This window comes from Desmodus rotundus, chromosome 3 (assembly GCF_022682495.2).
Source record: "Desmodus rotundus isolate HL8 chromosome 3, HLdesRot8A.1, whole genome shotgun sequence".
NCBI lineage: Eukaryota > Metazoa > Chordata > Mammalia > Chiroptera > Phyllostomidae > Desmodus > Desmodus rotundus.
Genome location: NC_071389.1, coordinates 188,179,543 through 188,192,534, shown reverse-complemented (window position 1 = coordinate 188,192,534; position 12,992 = coordinate 188,179,543). Strand labels below are relative to the sequence as shown.

Below are 12,992 nucleotides of genomic sequence, written 5' to 3'. Positions count from 1 at the left end.
TTGGTTTAGCTAGCCAACTAGGCCTGCCTCAGGAAGAGTAGAAACTTGATGGAACAAGATCCTGGAAGATCAAGAAAAGATGGATTAAGGAGTAAATGTAGATTTACATGTACAAGGTCTGCCCAGAAGGTATCCAGCCATGTGATATGAAGAACAGAGACATTTATTAAAGAAGATACAAGATACAGGAAGCATTGTACATAAGACAATGATACCTCAGCCCCTTCAAAATAGGTAACTTGGGACCTCACACAGGTCTCCTAATTGTCATCAGCTTCCCCGTCATGTTTTCCTCAATCTCATCGAAGGTCTGAACTCTTCCCTTTCAAAGGTGATTTTCGTTTTGGGAAAAGCCAGAAGTCACACAGTGCCAAATCTGTGCTATAGGGAGGCTGAGTCACCTGGGTGATTTGATGTTTCACCAAAAAACTCTGCAGAAGATGTGATACATGAGTGGGTGTGTTGTCGTGATGAAGCTTCCAGTCATCAGTTGCCCATGGCTGTGGCCTTCTGAATCATCTGAATAGTTCCCGCAGAGGAATGTTCAAGATTGATGCAAAATTTGATACAGATTTGTTGCTCTACTCAGTCATTTTGAATGTGACAGTCACACAGTTACACATGCTCACTGAATGATGTCCACCCCTCACACTGACTAGGACAGTGAAGTCGTCATTGTTCACACATGTGCATTCCAGGCCACTCTCCTTGGCTGCCAGGTCACATCGATGTTGTGCAAACCATTCTCGTTGTATTAACAATGACTGGATTTTTTCCAGACAGACCTTGTATACTAAGGTAGAATACATTATATTTCTATATTATAGATCGTAAATTCTATAAATGTTTATATTCTATAAACAGGTCATAGAAAACAGAAAGCTCCTTGGAAAAATGCCATCCCAGTCTTTTTAAGGTTACATTAGAGAAGGTGCCTTCGTCTCTCACCACTCTCTCTCCTTCACACTGGCTCCCCCATATCAAACGCCAGTCCTATCCCCAGACTCACAATATGGTTTCATGATTTGGATCAAAGTATTGTCTTTGATCTTCAGATTCCTTGTCTATAAAATGGAGATGATAAGAGCATCTGTTTCTTAGGGTTATTTGAAAGATGAAATGAGAGAATACGTGTAAAATACAGGCAGTCTTCGCTTTGCGTGGTAGTGCAGTTGTGTAAGAATGACCCTGCGTTGAAATGCTGCGACTCAGCCTTAATTCTCAGTGGTAAGAACTACAACTGGTGTGTGAGCTTAACATTTTTGGGAAAGAAAATAGAATGAAATAAAATTCTTGTCAAAATATTTAAAACTCTTTTATTGTTGGTTTTAAATGTCCAGGGAAATGAAAAATTAGTAGACCTAATATTTATTTGTCATACTATAATTTAAAACATTAGAAACATTGAGAATTGGATTTTTTAGTTTTTGTATAAAACTTACCAATTCTACTTTCTTACCTAACTTACTGTACAGAGTGAGCATCTTCTCTGTGCCCTGGCAGATTGCGAAATTGTCATATTCCTTTCTAACTTTGGATCAGCTTCCCATATTTTATGTTTTGCACTTTCGATGAGACAAAACCTCTTTGAGAGTTCCTTTCATGTGAATTTTTGCTCATTCACTTTCTCTGGAACATCTGCATCCTTTTTCTTGTGGCCGCTTTCCTCATTTATGTTCATAAATTCACTTTTGCTAACTTTTTCTGGCTGCATAGCTAGAGTGGAATAGATACATACCACGACCAACTATTTCTTCTCTACCTCCATTTACCTTTGATTTGAACTTCACTCCCACTGTTCTCACTTTTTGTTTCTTTACTACTTTTATTTTCATTAGCCAATTTTCTCTATTACCCATTTTTGTACGTATTGCATGGTTTATCAATGGGAATTAAGGAAGCAATGCAACTACATGCTTTCCTGTCTGTACGGAAAATGAATAACAGATTCCAGGGACCAGTCACCAACAGACACATTGTCAAAGAAGTACCATGTGTGATCACTGATCGTGATGTAGATCTGTCATTTGCATAGTTACCTTGTGGACTGAAAAGCTAGCAGCAACATTTGTACTTATGAAATTACAGTTCTTCTGTGACAACAGATTTGAACGGTGTTGTCGGGGGGCGGGTGTTATTAAACTAAACCATGGGAGCCAAATTTGTGCTGTTGCTGTGCAAAGCAAGCACTGTGCTGCATTTATGCAATGCCTGGCTCGTAAATTCAGTGAATAGTGAATTGTTTTACTTCTGTCATCATCACCATTTTCATTTTGTCACTACCATTTCTACTCCCTCTGAGCTACGAGCCACTGAAGTATCAGTCACAGAGGGAGGGGCTGGTGCTGGGAGGCCGCAGACAGGGCTGTATTTTCAGCCAAGAGTGTAAATTGCCATGTCCAAGGGATACCTTAATCTCAATTGAGGACTCAGGCCAAGGGTTTATTGGCAGAGTTCTGAGAAGGGGTTTTGGGGAGTGCCAGCAGAGAGCCTGGGCAGGCACTGTTGCCGCGATGAAGGAAGCAGATGGTGTCTGAGAGGTCTGTTCCCAGATCACAGGGCTCTGGCCGATGGGTCTTGGCTAGAGCTGTGGCCAAGGTGTGGAGAGGGCAGCTGGCAAGAGAAAGGCAGAATTCTAGCCCAGGTAGGGCCTCCACCAGTTACCAGAACAGGCCATTGCCGCAGGAACCAAGGACGAAACATAGCCATCTCACGTGGGAGAGAAGGGACCTGGGTGCAAAGAGTAGGGTGCAGTAGCAATTGCTGCAGCTCAGCAGGTAGCGGGGAGGAGCCCAGAGCTACTAAGGCACCAGGCAACAGAGGGAATTGAGGCTCCAGCAGTTGTACTTCCTGCCCTGCGTGGGTGATCTTGGAGCCCAGCCCTGGGAGACAGAGGCAATGGTAGAGGCTTATCAGCCCGACCCGGTTAGTGATTCACTGCTACTACAGAATGCTTCTTCCTTTCCTTCCAGGCACCTTTATCAGCCTCAATCAATGTTTATTTAAGACTTTATCTGCTTTCAGCAAGGCAGGCCCATTGGGTAAGAAGCAATGATAAACATTTGACTTTCAAGTGATAAGAAATAAACATGGAATAATAATGACTCAGATATAGATTGTGCTGACTAGTGACACCACAAATTTAAAATGCGTGTGGAACACATACAGATCACACAGGAGTGCATTCAGGCTTTGAACTGAAACCTGACCAAAGTGACTTAAGCACACGAGGGTTTACTTTCCTCACGCAGCAAGATGTTTCCTAAGTAGTTAGTTCAGAGCTGCTGCTGTGGTGACTCCCATTGCCATCAGGCACTCAGGCTCCTCCTGTGTCCTTGTTCTCCCTCTTAACATGGGCCAGGCTGCTGAATCACAATGCCAGGGCACCCTAGCCACCCTGCGCAAGGATATTTTCTCCGTGCTTATACAGGTCAAGCCTCCACTCTTCAACCTGTTCAGTGCCCCGAGAGGCTGACCTAAGTGGCTTACATCACTCAAGCTTTCTTGCCATCTGACTTCCATTTGGGTTTGGCCAGTGGGAAGCCCTGCCAAGAAGAGATTGTAAGGTTGGGGAAATTGGCCCTCTAGTCCCTTTTATGTGGGTCAACACAGGCTGCTCCTGTTGGGCTGCCCTGTTCAGACAGCTCCCCTCTCCCAGACCTGCTAACTACTTCCCACCCTTGCCCTTCAGGGTAATGGCTTCCTACAACTTCTAACCCCAGGCTACTGTACCACCTCTTAACCATGTTTCTGTACATTGCCTATGCCTTTTCAAATAGCCTCTTTTCAAAGTCTCCACTGTTAGCCCATTGGATTAAGCCATCTGTGCCCTGCCAGGAGCCTGACTGACTCAACACTGCAGTCTCCTCGCCCAGCCGCTGTGACCATATGCAGCAGCCCAGCGTGGATCTTTATCCTCAGAGCTGCAAAATGCTACTCCGCCTCCAGGCATCAAAGTTGGATTTCAGACAGGAAGAAAGGGCAAACGGCACCAAACAGCTCTTTGCCAGGAAAACGTAGCTTTCTAGGAAGTCATAGACGGCCGACTCGGCTCACATGACGCTACCGTAGGATGTCTGAGAAGGTGAGTATTTTTAACCGAGCACCTTGCTGCCCCAAAAGATAGTGTTTCTGTGGGAACAGAGGAAGCAGAGAAGGTTATGAAGTAGGTTGCCAGTAGTGTTTCCAACATCACATAATTTACACGGACTTTTTTGTTGTAGTTGTTACAAATGCCCTACTGTTACACTTCCTTTTCCTAGTTCATACCTTGGGTTTCTCCAGGAAACAATAATAATAACCTCCATGTATTGAGCACTTACTGAGTTTTAAGCATGATGCCCTTTAACCCTGGCAAGGGTCCTATGAGACTTTCCCACTTTATAGATGAGGAAACTGAAGTGAGATTTTAGTAATGCGTAAGTGTAAGGCTTGAGCTAAGAGCTAGGTCTGTCTCCAGAGCCCATGCTGGTAGCCACTGCACTTACATCCTGTGTCTCTTTCTGTTCTCCCCATTTCTTCCCCAGGGGAGAATATCTGTATACAATGTGAAAGTCTAGGTCATGGATAATAAGCCTCTTGCATCCTCAGGATGTGGCCCAGCAGAAATAAAGAAGAAAGATTGTGGAGTCGGAGACAAAGAGCAATGACCAGAGAGATTTGGGTCCATATAGATGTTACTATGAATAGCAAGCAGGGTCTATGAAAACCGCGTAATTATTATTTCAATTCTGAGTGCCCCTCTTGGGTGCTTTGATTGTCCTACTCTCTGAACCTGCGTATTCACCAGCTCTCACACTAGGCCTGGCATTCTGCTCGGTGTACAAGAAAAACAAAGGAGAAGAAAACAGGACCTTTGGGGGAAACTGGGGTGGGCAGGGTTCGCTTGGAGTGTGTGTGACCACGATGGCGTGGGATGTGTGTGAGGGACTGTCCTGCTGCTCCTGATAGCACATAGTTCTGGGAGTGCAGCAGCAAGCCCGGGGCTAGGAAATGTTGGTGCTGTTTTGCTCACGTGGGTGCAATGAGGACGGAACAAGAGTACTTAGGGCCTAGTGCTCTGTGCTGCCACTAACCCTTCTGACTTCCCACAAGGACCAATGAATAAAAATGCTTTTGCCAGAAATAGAGATAAATATCTCACAACCATGTCTGTCAGCTAAAACATTCACTGGAGTTGTGGTTTGAAACCTTGCTGGGAGTCAACAAAGAAGAGGAATAACATGTCAAGCCAGCTCCGGAGAAAGATGACAGACACACTTGCAGGACTGTGTGAGGACTTGGGGACAGGAGTGTATAAGGGAACAGCACCAGGGCAGCCGGGCACTCTATGCAAACAGTGACTTGGTGCTGGAGAAGGTCCAGGTGAAGAATGCAATAACTGTGGATGCACTTTAACCCTCGAGTTGCTGCCAGAAATCCTAGTATCTGAAACTTGCCTCAAGTAAGAAACAATTGAGAAATGCTGAGAAATGATCCAGTCCTGGCTTCATCACTAATTTGCTTTGGAAACTTGGACTTTAACTTGCTCAGAGCCTCAGTTTGCTCATCTGCAAATTAGGGCAGACCACAGCTGCTCAACTTACTTGAATTTATTTTTTAAGCTCTACATTTTATGAGCTCTAAATACGTATCAATTACTTCTGATGAAATTTAGTTTTTAAATTGAGGTGTGCTGCAAGTGTAAAATACATACCAGGTTTCAAAGACTTATTACCCAAACAATGTAAACTGCATGGTTTGTAATATTTAAATTGATTACATGGTAAAATAATAATATTTCATATATATTGGATTAAATAAAATATATTGTTAAAATTAATTTTACCTCTGTAAATTTCCTAAAGTGACTACTAGAAAATTAAAAATTACAATATAGCTTGCATCATATTTCTTTCCAGCAACATCACTGTAGGAGGAGGCAGTGAGTGGAGGGGTCCTCATTTTCTTATAGGAACTAGGGAGAAAGGCCACTGCAGGAATAAGTTCCACCAGCCCAGGCGGGGTGGGGTTGGTTCCTTGCCTGGTTCCTTTCCACGTTCAGGCACAGAGCACGCCTTCTTGAAAGTTCTGTTGTTTGTCATTGCCTTGGCAGAATAACCATAGTTAGCTGGGCTTTGATTTGGGGACAACAGCCTTTAATCGATTTCAGGAGACACTAGTGTCTATAAAGATATTCTTAAATACACTATAAACTGTATTTTCCACTTCTGATGGAAAGTTTATCTTAGACCCCAACATGTGGTAGAAATTTACCCTCCAAGCCTTTGCTTTTCCTCAGTGTCTAATCTTTTCCTCCAGAGCAGCCCTGTTTTCAAAATGATTTGCACGCAGACTCCTGGACTAAAATGCCAGAGGAAGTCAGGCCCATCCCCTCTGGCCTGCCCAGCACATCTGGAAGTGGTTTCAGGGGCCGCCAGCACAACGCCTGGATTCCCAGCTGCTTCGCCCGGGGTGGAAGAAACCCGAGCTGCTCCAGAGTCAACGAAAGCAAAGGGTGTTGCGAGTCTGGAATGAATACTCTCTTGGAAACGTAATATTGGCCTTGGGCTCTCCAGCCCTTTGGGTTTTCCAATGGGAGTTTAGAAGCAGCAACAGCAGCAGCAGCGGCAGCAGCAGCAGCAGCAGCAGCGTGAAGGGCAGCAGCCTGGGGAGTCACTATTTGCTCAGCCCTGCAGCTCTTCTGGACAGAGGAGCCCAAAGCCTGCCCTCGCCAGTCACCAGGTAAACAAACTTACAAGCAGCGTGGCAGCCTTTCAATTTTACCTTGTACCAGTCCTTTATTTTGCAATAGACACAAGAAAGTAAACCAGAGATAGACTGGCCCACACAAACTTTGTCTTCAGGAGCCCCAGCCAATGTGTGCGGCATTCCAGTGATTTATTTATTTATTTATTTTTATTTTTTGCCGTTTGCCATGGTAGCAAATCCAGGATACTCACTATGCAAGTTGGTGGGATCCTGGACTGCTTTTCCAGACCCGGCTTTAATCCCACCCACCCCGAATGGTGTGATTTAGTATTTGTACCATATTTTAACATGGAATTCTGCAGTTAGCCAGGACCCAGATAAATGCTACTCTAGCATATGATACAGGCATGTGTCTGAGCCACAAAAGATTTAATTGATCTGTGATTCATGTTTTCAGGATCTGTCCAGGAAGCTGTTCTGATTTCCCCCCAACCGTCCTCCCTGCCCCCCACCCCCCCAAAAAAGAACTGGCAGTTGTGGAAATCTAAATGAAGCTTATTGGGAATACAGAGTTATGAATGGGACAGGAGCTTAGTCATAGTGTTCAGGTTGAAATGGTTTTTAACATTCAAAAAATGTCTTCTGTTCACTTTATGTTGGATAAGCCTGATATACAGCTTATGATATAACAAGGATATGTCACGTAAGAGTAAAGAGAGAGAGAGAGACAGAGAGAGGGAGATGCGAAGAAAACATGACGATATCTGAACACCTGGCTGTGCTGGGGAAGGAGGGAGATCAGCATTCTAGCTCTATGGCCCGTGCAGCTAAATATCCCAAACGACATTGGTGGGTGTGTTTTGTCTTTTTTTCCCAAATGTTTTGTTGCATTTCTGTACAGTATCCTTTTTTTGTGTTATGTAATGAAATTCCAGCCCTCTGTGTAATGCGGTAGGAGTAGAGCGGTGTGGTGCAGTGGTGAGAACACGGTCTCAGGTGGTCCCAGAGTGGAATCTATGCACCGCCACTTGTAAGCTTTGAGTCCGGTGCGGCTGCCTTGTCTGTGACTCTATTTCTTCATCTGTAAAATGGGAATTAAGTGATATCGTCTGTCTAAAGGACCTGCAGAGTAGTGAGGCCTCAGGGAAGGTTAGCTTCTCTGCTGGTGCTGCTGCTGCTGCTGGTGATGAGAACAAGCGACCACACCCCCCGCATTGGGCAGCAGCCCTGCTTTTGGCACATCCTTCTCTCTCATAGGTTCTTTTTATCCTCACATGTCTCTCGAGGGCCTTGCTTGCTTTCTTCCCCCCTTCAAACACCTCTTTGCTTTTTTCCCCACTCTGGAGTATTTCTTCTCTGTTCTCCCTCTTTCCTTGCTGAGAGAAAGTCATGCTTATTAAGCCATAAATCTCATGGTTTTCATTTCTAGTCCCCAGAGAGCGTGGTCCCAAAGACTTCTTTTGGTTCAGCATTTACCAAGGAATGTTCTGAAGAAACTAGTCTCATGGGGGAAAATGAGCTTTGTGAGCCCTCCCAGAAATCTCAAGGTTTTTAATGGCATTTGAAAGTCCTGATAAGTCCTGCAGTAGAGAAATCTGCTTAAAGTCATTTAACCCAGTGGTTCCCGTTTGACGCCTGAATTATTTTATCACATAACCTTGAGGAACACTTCTTGGCGCACACTCTGCCATGTCCTATTCTGACCACATCTTATGGACACCCTACGTCACATCTCCCCTGGTGAATCCCCAAGGGCACATCTTGTTCTTTCTTTCCTTGCCAAGGACCTAAGGTTCATTACATGCGCCATATTGGTATTTAGAAAATCTGGCCAAAGACAGAAGCGGGGATCGGCCAACTCTCTGCAAAGGGCCGGATAGGGCCTGATTTTGCAGACCATGCGGTCTCTGTTGCAACTACTCAGATCTGCTGTTACAGTGTGGAAACAGACACGACAAAATGTCAATGGGGAGGGGGGGAAGGAACGGGGGGGGGGAAGATACAGGGAAGAAGAAGCATAATTGGTAGGCATAAAATAGATGGGGAGAGGTCAAAAATGGAACAGGAAACAGAGAACTCAAAGAACTTAGATGTACAACCCATGGACATGAACTAAGGGGGGGTGCTGGAGTGTTGGGGGTGCAGGGTGGAGGGGGGTTGGGGGGACAAATTGGGGAAACTGTAATAGTATAATCAATAAAATATACTTAAAAAATAAAATAACAGTTACTGGCACCATCCTGCTGTCTCAGACTTGACTTCCGTGCTCTGCGAGGATACCGGGGCTTGTCTGGGCTAGGGATACTGGCCTTGAAGGGGCCTGGGCAGGCATAGGGGAGAGTCATGCTCGGTCACCCCATGCTCAGTAAGTACCATGGGGAGCTGGCTTACAGGGCACAGGCCACAGCGCTGGCAGGAACCAGAGCTTTCGACCGCCGGGAAAGGTGGTAGTCCCCGGCTTGGTTGGCAGCGCCAGGATCTTCTCATAGTAGCCATAATGGCGTGCGTGAACATCCCAGCTGATGCTCCCGAGAGTATCAACAATGCTGAAAAGAGAGGCAAACGCCAGGTCTTATCAGGCCATGCTCCAAAGTCATCGTCCGGTTTCTAACTGTGATGATGAAGCATGGCTACATTGGCGAATTTGAAATTTCGATGACCACAGAGCTGGGAAAATCGTTGTAAACCTCACCGGCAGGTTGAACAAGTGTGGAGTAATCAGCCCCAGATCTGATGTGCAACTCAAAGATCCAGAGCAAGGGCAGAACAACCTGCTTCCAACCCCTCAATTTGGTTGCACTGTCCTGACAACCTCAGCGGGCCTCATGGACCATGAAGAAGCAAGATGAAAACACACAGGAGGCAAAATCCTGGGATTCTTTTTCTAGGGATGTAATACATATGTGCAAATAAAATGCCTCAATGGACTAAAATAAAATAAAATAAAATAAAATAAAATAAAAGTCAAAGAATAAGTCCAGCTATGTTCCAACAAAACTTTATTTACAAAAATCAGTGATGGACAGGATTTGGCCCAGGGGCCGTAGTTTGTTGGTATCTGATCTAAAGCCATTTTGTGACCGAATGTCTCAATCCCACACCGGAAAAGGCAGGACGGGCTTCCCACATGCTGAAGGCTCCCTCACCTGGCTGCCCTGTCCTGCATATTTTGGTGGATCTTGAGTAAACCTCTTATGTTACGGCAAAAAGTAAAAAGGCCAGGGTGTTTTTTTAGAGGCCCACTTCCTGGGTCCTGATTTTCTTCCGTCATTCCCTTTCTTCAGGAGAACCCATGCTCTTGTCCTGTTCATGAGGCTGTGGCTTCCCCGGTTTAAGATGAAGTGCTTGCTAAATGGGTTTTATGTATGTGCAAACTTAAGGGGGCAAGTCTTGTGGAGTTAAGTTAAATCACAGAGCTTGTCAGTTGCTTGATGCATAATGGTAACTTCCAGCAATGGAAAGTGGTTGGCTTACGGTAGCTATTAAGGTGGTGACGAATGTGAACTCAGACCCAGGCTGCCTACCTGTGAATCCTGGCTCTGCCGCTCATTAGTTATGTCACCCTTGGCAAGTATCTTAACCTTTCTTAACTTTGGTTCCCTTGTTGGTGAATTAGGGATAATGACCTTATAGGGTTGTTGTGTGAATCAAATGAAGTAAGTGTTTATAATGGTGTTAGAACCAAGGCTGGCACATAAAAATTGCTCTGTAAGTGTTACCTATTATTATAGGTTGTCTAATTTAATCTGCAGAACAGTCCCATTTCAGAGATCGGATTTTGTGAATCGCCCAAGATTGCACAGCTAAGAAATGGGGCAGAACCAAGATTCAAAGTCAGCTCTGTCTAATGACAAAGCCCATGATGTTTCCACTCAGGCACATGGCCTGCCAGATTTAGGTCATTCAACAATACCTTTTAAAATCTCCTCTGTTGGCTCCCTTTTGATTCCCAGGTCCTTTTTAATTCTTCCCTACCTGAACCCATGGCAGCCATGATTAATCAATCACAGAATTTTTTTTAACTTACCGAGTCTGGTGATAGCATTAGAATCCATCTCAGTCCTGTCTGATCAGAGTTGGTCTATAGGATAAAACCTATTAAGAGCTCTGATTCTGAAATATTTTTCTGAAGAGTCCTTCTCATTTTTGCCTTTTCTTCTAGGGAAGAGCTAATCCCCTTAGCCACTGTCAGGTCTTGAAACATTCTTTCTAGATTTTGTCATAAGCCCAAACTCTTTGTTACCTGGTAAAGTAACTCCACATGCAAGGTCTTTAAAGGTGTCTTTTTAGATGTCATGGCCTCTTCTCAGGTCCAGGCAAATTTCTTAAGCTCTCCTTTTCTTCCTAGTCCCAGGCACTGGGACCTTGGCCTTCCTTCCTCCTCTCTTTGAGGCTACCACCATCCCATGCTTTGTGAAGGAAGCTCTGTCCAACACTGGCTGCCTGGTGGCTCCCCAGCTCTATCCTTCTTGCTGTCTTGAAAACTAGACTGCATGCTCTTGAATGCTCAAGGCTGGACTACTTATCACTACAGGGAAACCACAGCATGGAAGTCACTCAGTCTAGAAAAGATCACAAAGGTGCAGGGCACATGGTTCTGGGCTCCTTGTTGTGAGGGTAAGAGGAACCCTGATAAGAACATGAGAGCCCTCTGCTCTTATTCCTGGACTAAGACCATCAACAGTGCCTTCTTTTGGCTTTCTTCCTTAGTGAAGGTGTTGAAGAACAGAACAAGGGCCTCTTTCCCTTTCTTCCTCTTTCCTGTTTCTCACTCGTTTATTCCTCACACAGTTTTTGAAGCACACAGAGGCAAGAGAAGCATAAGCATGGTGTGGAGGACAGTGGAGGGCTGGAGACTAACCTTCCAACAGTTCGGCTTGGACAGAAGGTGTGACCTGGGGACCTATGGGCACCTGAAGTTCCAACCTCAACCTTTTGGAAGTGGGTTTCCAGTGAAGGGCTTTAAACAGGAAAGGAACACGCAGACTTTTTTTTTTTTTTAATCAGTCAGTAGAATTCTATAAGACAACTGGCTTGTCTTCAAAAAAGTTAGGTCATGAAAAATAAAAAGGCAGTGTGGGTGGGGTGGGGTTGATGAAGAGTAAAAGGAACTAAAGATACGGTAACCAAATTACAGAAGACAATATTGGAACAAAGGGAGACGTTTAATAACATCTGCTCATCAGATGTTATTAGGTACATGCTGTTTTCCCTACGTATGATAATGGCATTGTGGTTACGTAGGAGAATATCTTCGTTCTTAAGAGATGCATGCTGAAGTTTTAGGGAGTGAAGTGTATGCGTGGAGGGGAGGAGGCAGGAAATAAAGCAAATCTAGCAACATGTCAGCAATTGATGAATCTGGTGCAGGGCATATGTGAATTCAATCTTCAACTTTTTGGTAGACTTGAAATGTTTCAAGTGATAAGAAAAGGAAAATCAAACAAAAAAATTAAGGGTACTCAAAGTGCTGTATGTTTCAAATTAATTTTATATAATTATCAAACAACAAAAATAGTCGCTATTGTCACAGTTATACTATAATGACAGATTGAGGAAGGAAAGCAAGCAGAATTCTAGAGGCAGGGAGCCCAGGTGGGAAGTTGTTGCAGAGCCAGCGAATGAGAGAAATGAGGCAGCGAGTGAGAGAGATGAGGCAGGGCATGGGTTTAAGGAAGACTTAGGAGCTGGAAGTGTAGGAGTCAGCGATGGCTGAGTGAGGGGTTAGGAGGGAGAAGTCACAGAGCATGCTCAGAGAACACCGGAGGAGGAGTGTCTATCGGGGAGCTGCGATGAATGTAGGAGGTTTGAGGTGCTTGTGCAACATCCTAGAGGAGAGAGTCCTATGTGCATCCCTTCAGTCTGTAAATATTTTGAGGGGTTATATATATTGCCAGGCACTTGTGCTGGGCATAGGAGGATAAACAAAACAGACAAAATTCCCTGCCTTCACAGAGCCTATAGTCTATCCTTGGGAGGGCAGACGATACCCAGTAATAAAGCAGGGAGTGTGTCAGATGGTGGCAATTGCTGGGAAGTAACACAGGCATTGTTGGGATCCGGGGCTTTTGACTGAGAGTATGAGGGAAGTGGAGGTGGGAGCAATGTGGATATCTGGGAGTAGTGTTCCAGTGTTTCAGGTGGAAGGAACAGCGAGTGTCAAGGCTCTGAGGCAGGAGAAGGTCTGGCAAGGAGGCCAGGGTGATCATGGGAGATTTTGTAGGACAGGGTAAGGACTTTGGCTTTTACTCTGAGGGAGGCAGGAAGCCGTGGTGTAGAGTCCTGCAGACCTGTACAGGAAG

The 12,992-nt window shown here is 44.9% G+C and overlaps 1 protein-coding gene and 1 pseudogene across 1 annotated transcript in view; both read left to right on the top strand.

Moving 5' to 3' along the window:
• Positions 1–6,490: 6,490 nt before the first annotated feature.
• The window catches only part of GLT8D2 (glycosyltransferase 8 domain containing 2), a 32,415-nt gene continuing 25,913 nt past the window's right edge, over positions 6,491–12,992 (top strand). Inside the window, exon 1 of the mRNA XM_024579209.4 lies at positions 6,491–6,723. The gene's annotated coding sequence lies outside the window, so the exon portion shown is untranslated. The remainder of the gene's footprint in view (positions 6,724–12,992) is intronic.
• LOC112321933 (small ribosomal subunit protein uS8-like) lies at positions 9,188–9,578 on the top strand (annotated as a pseudogene).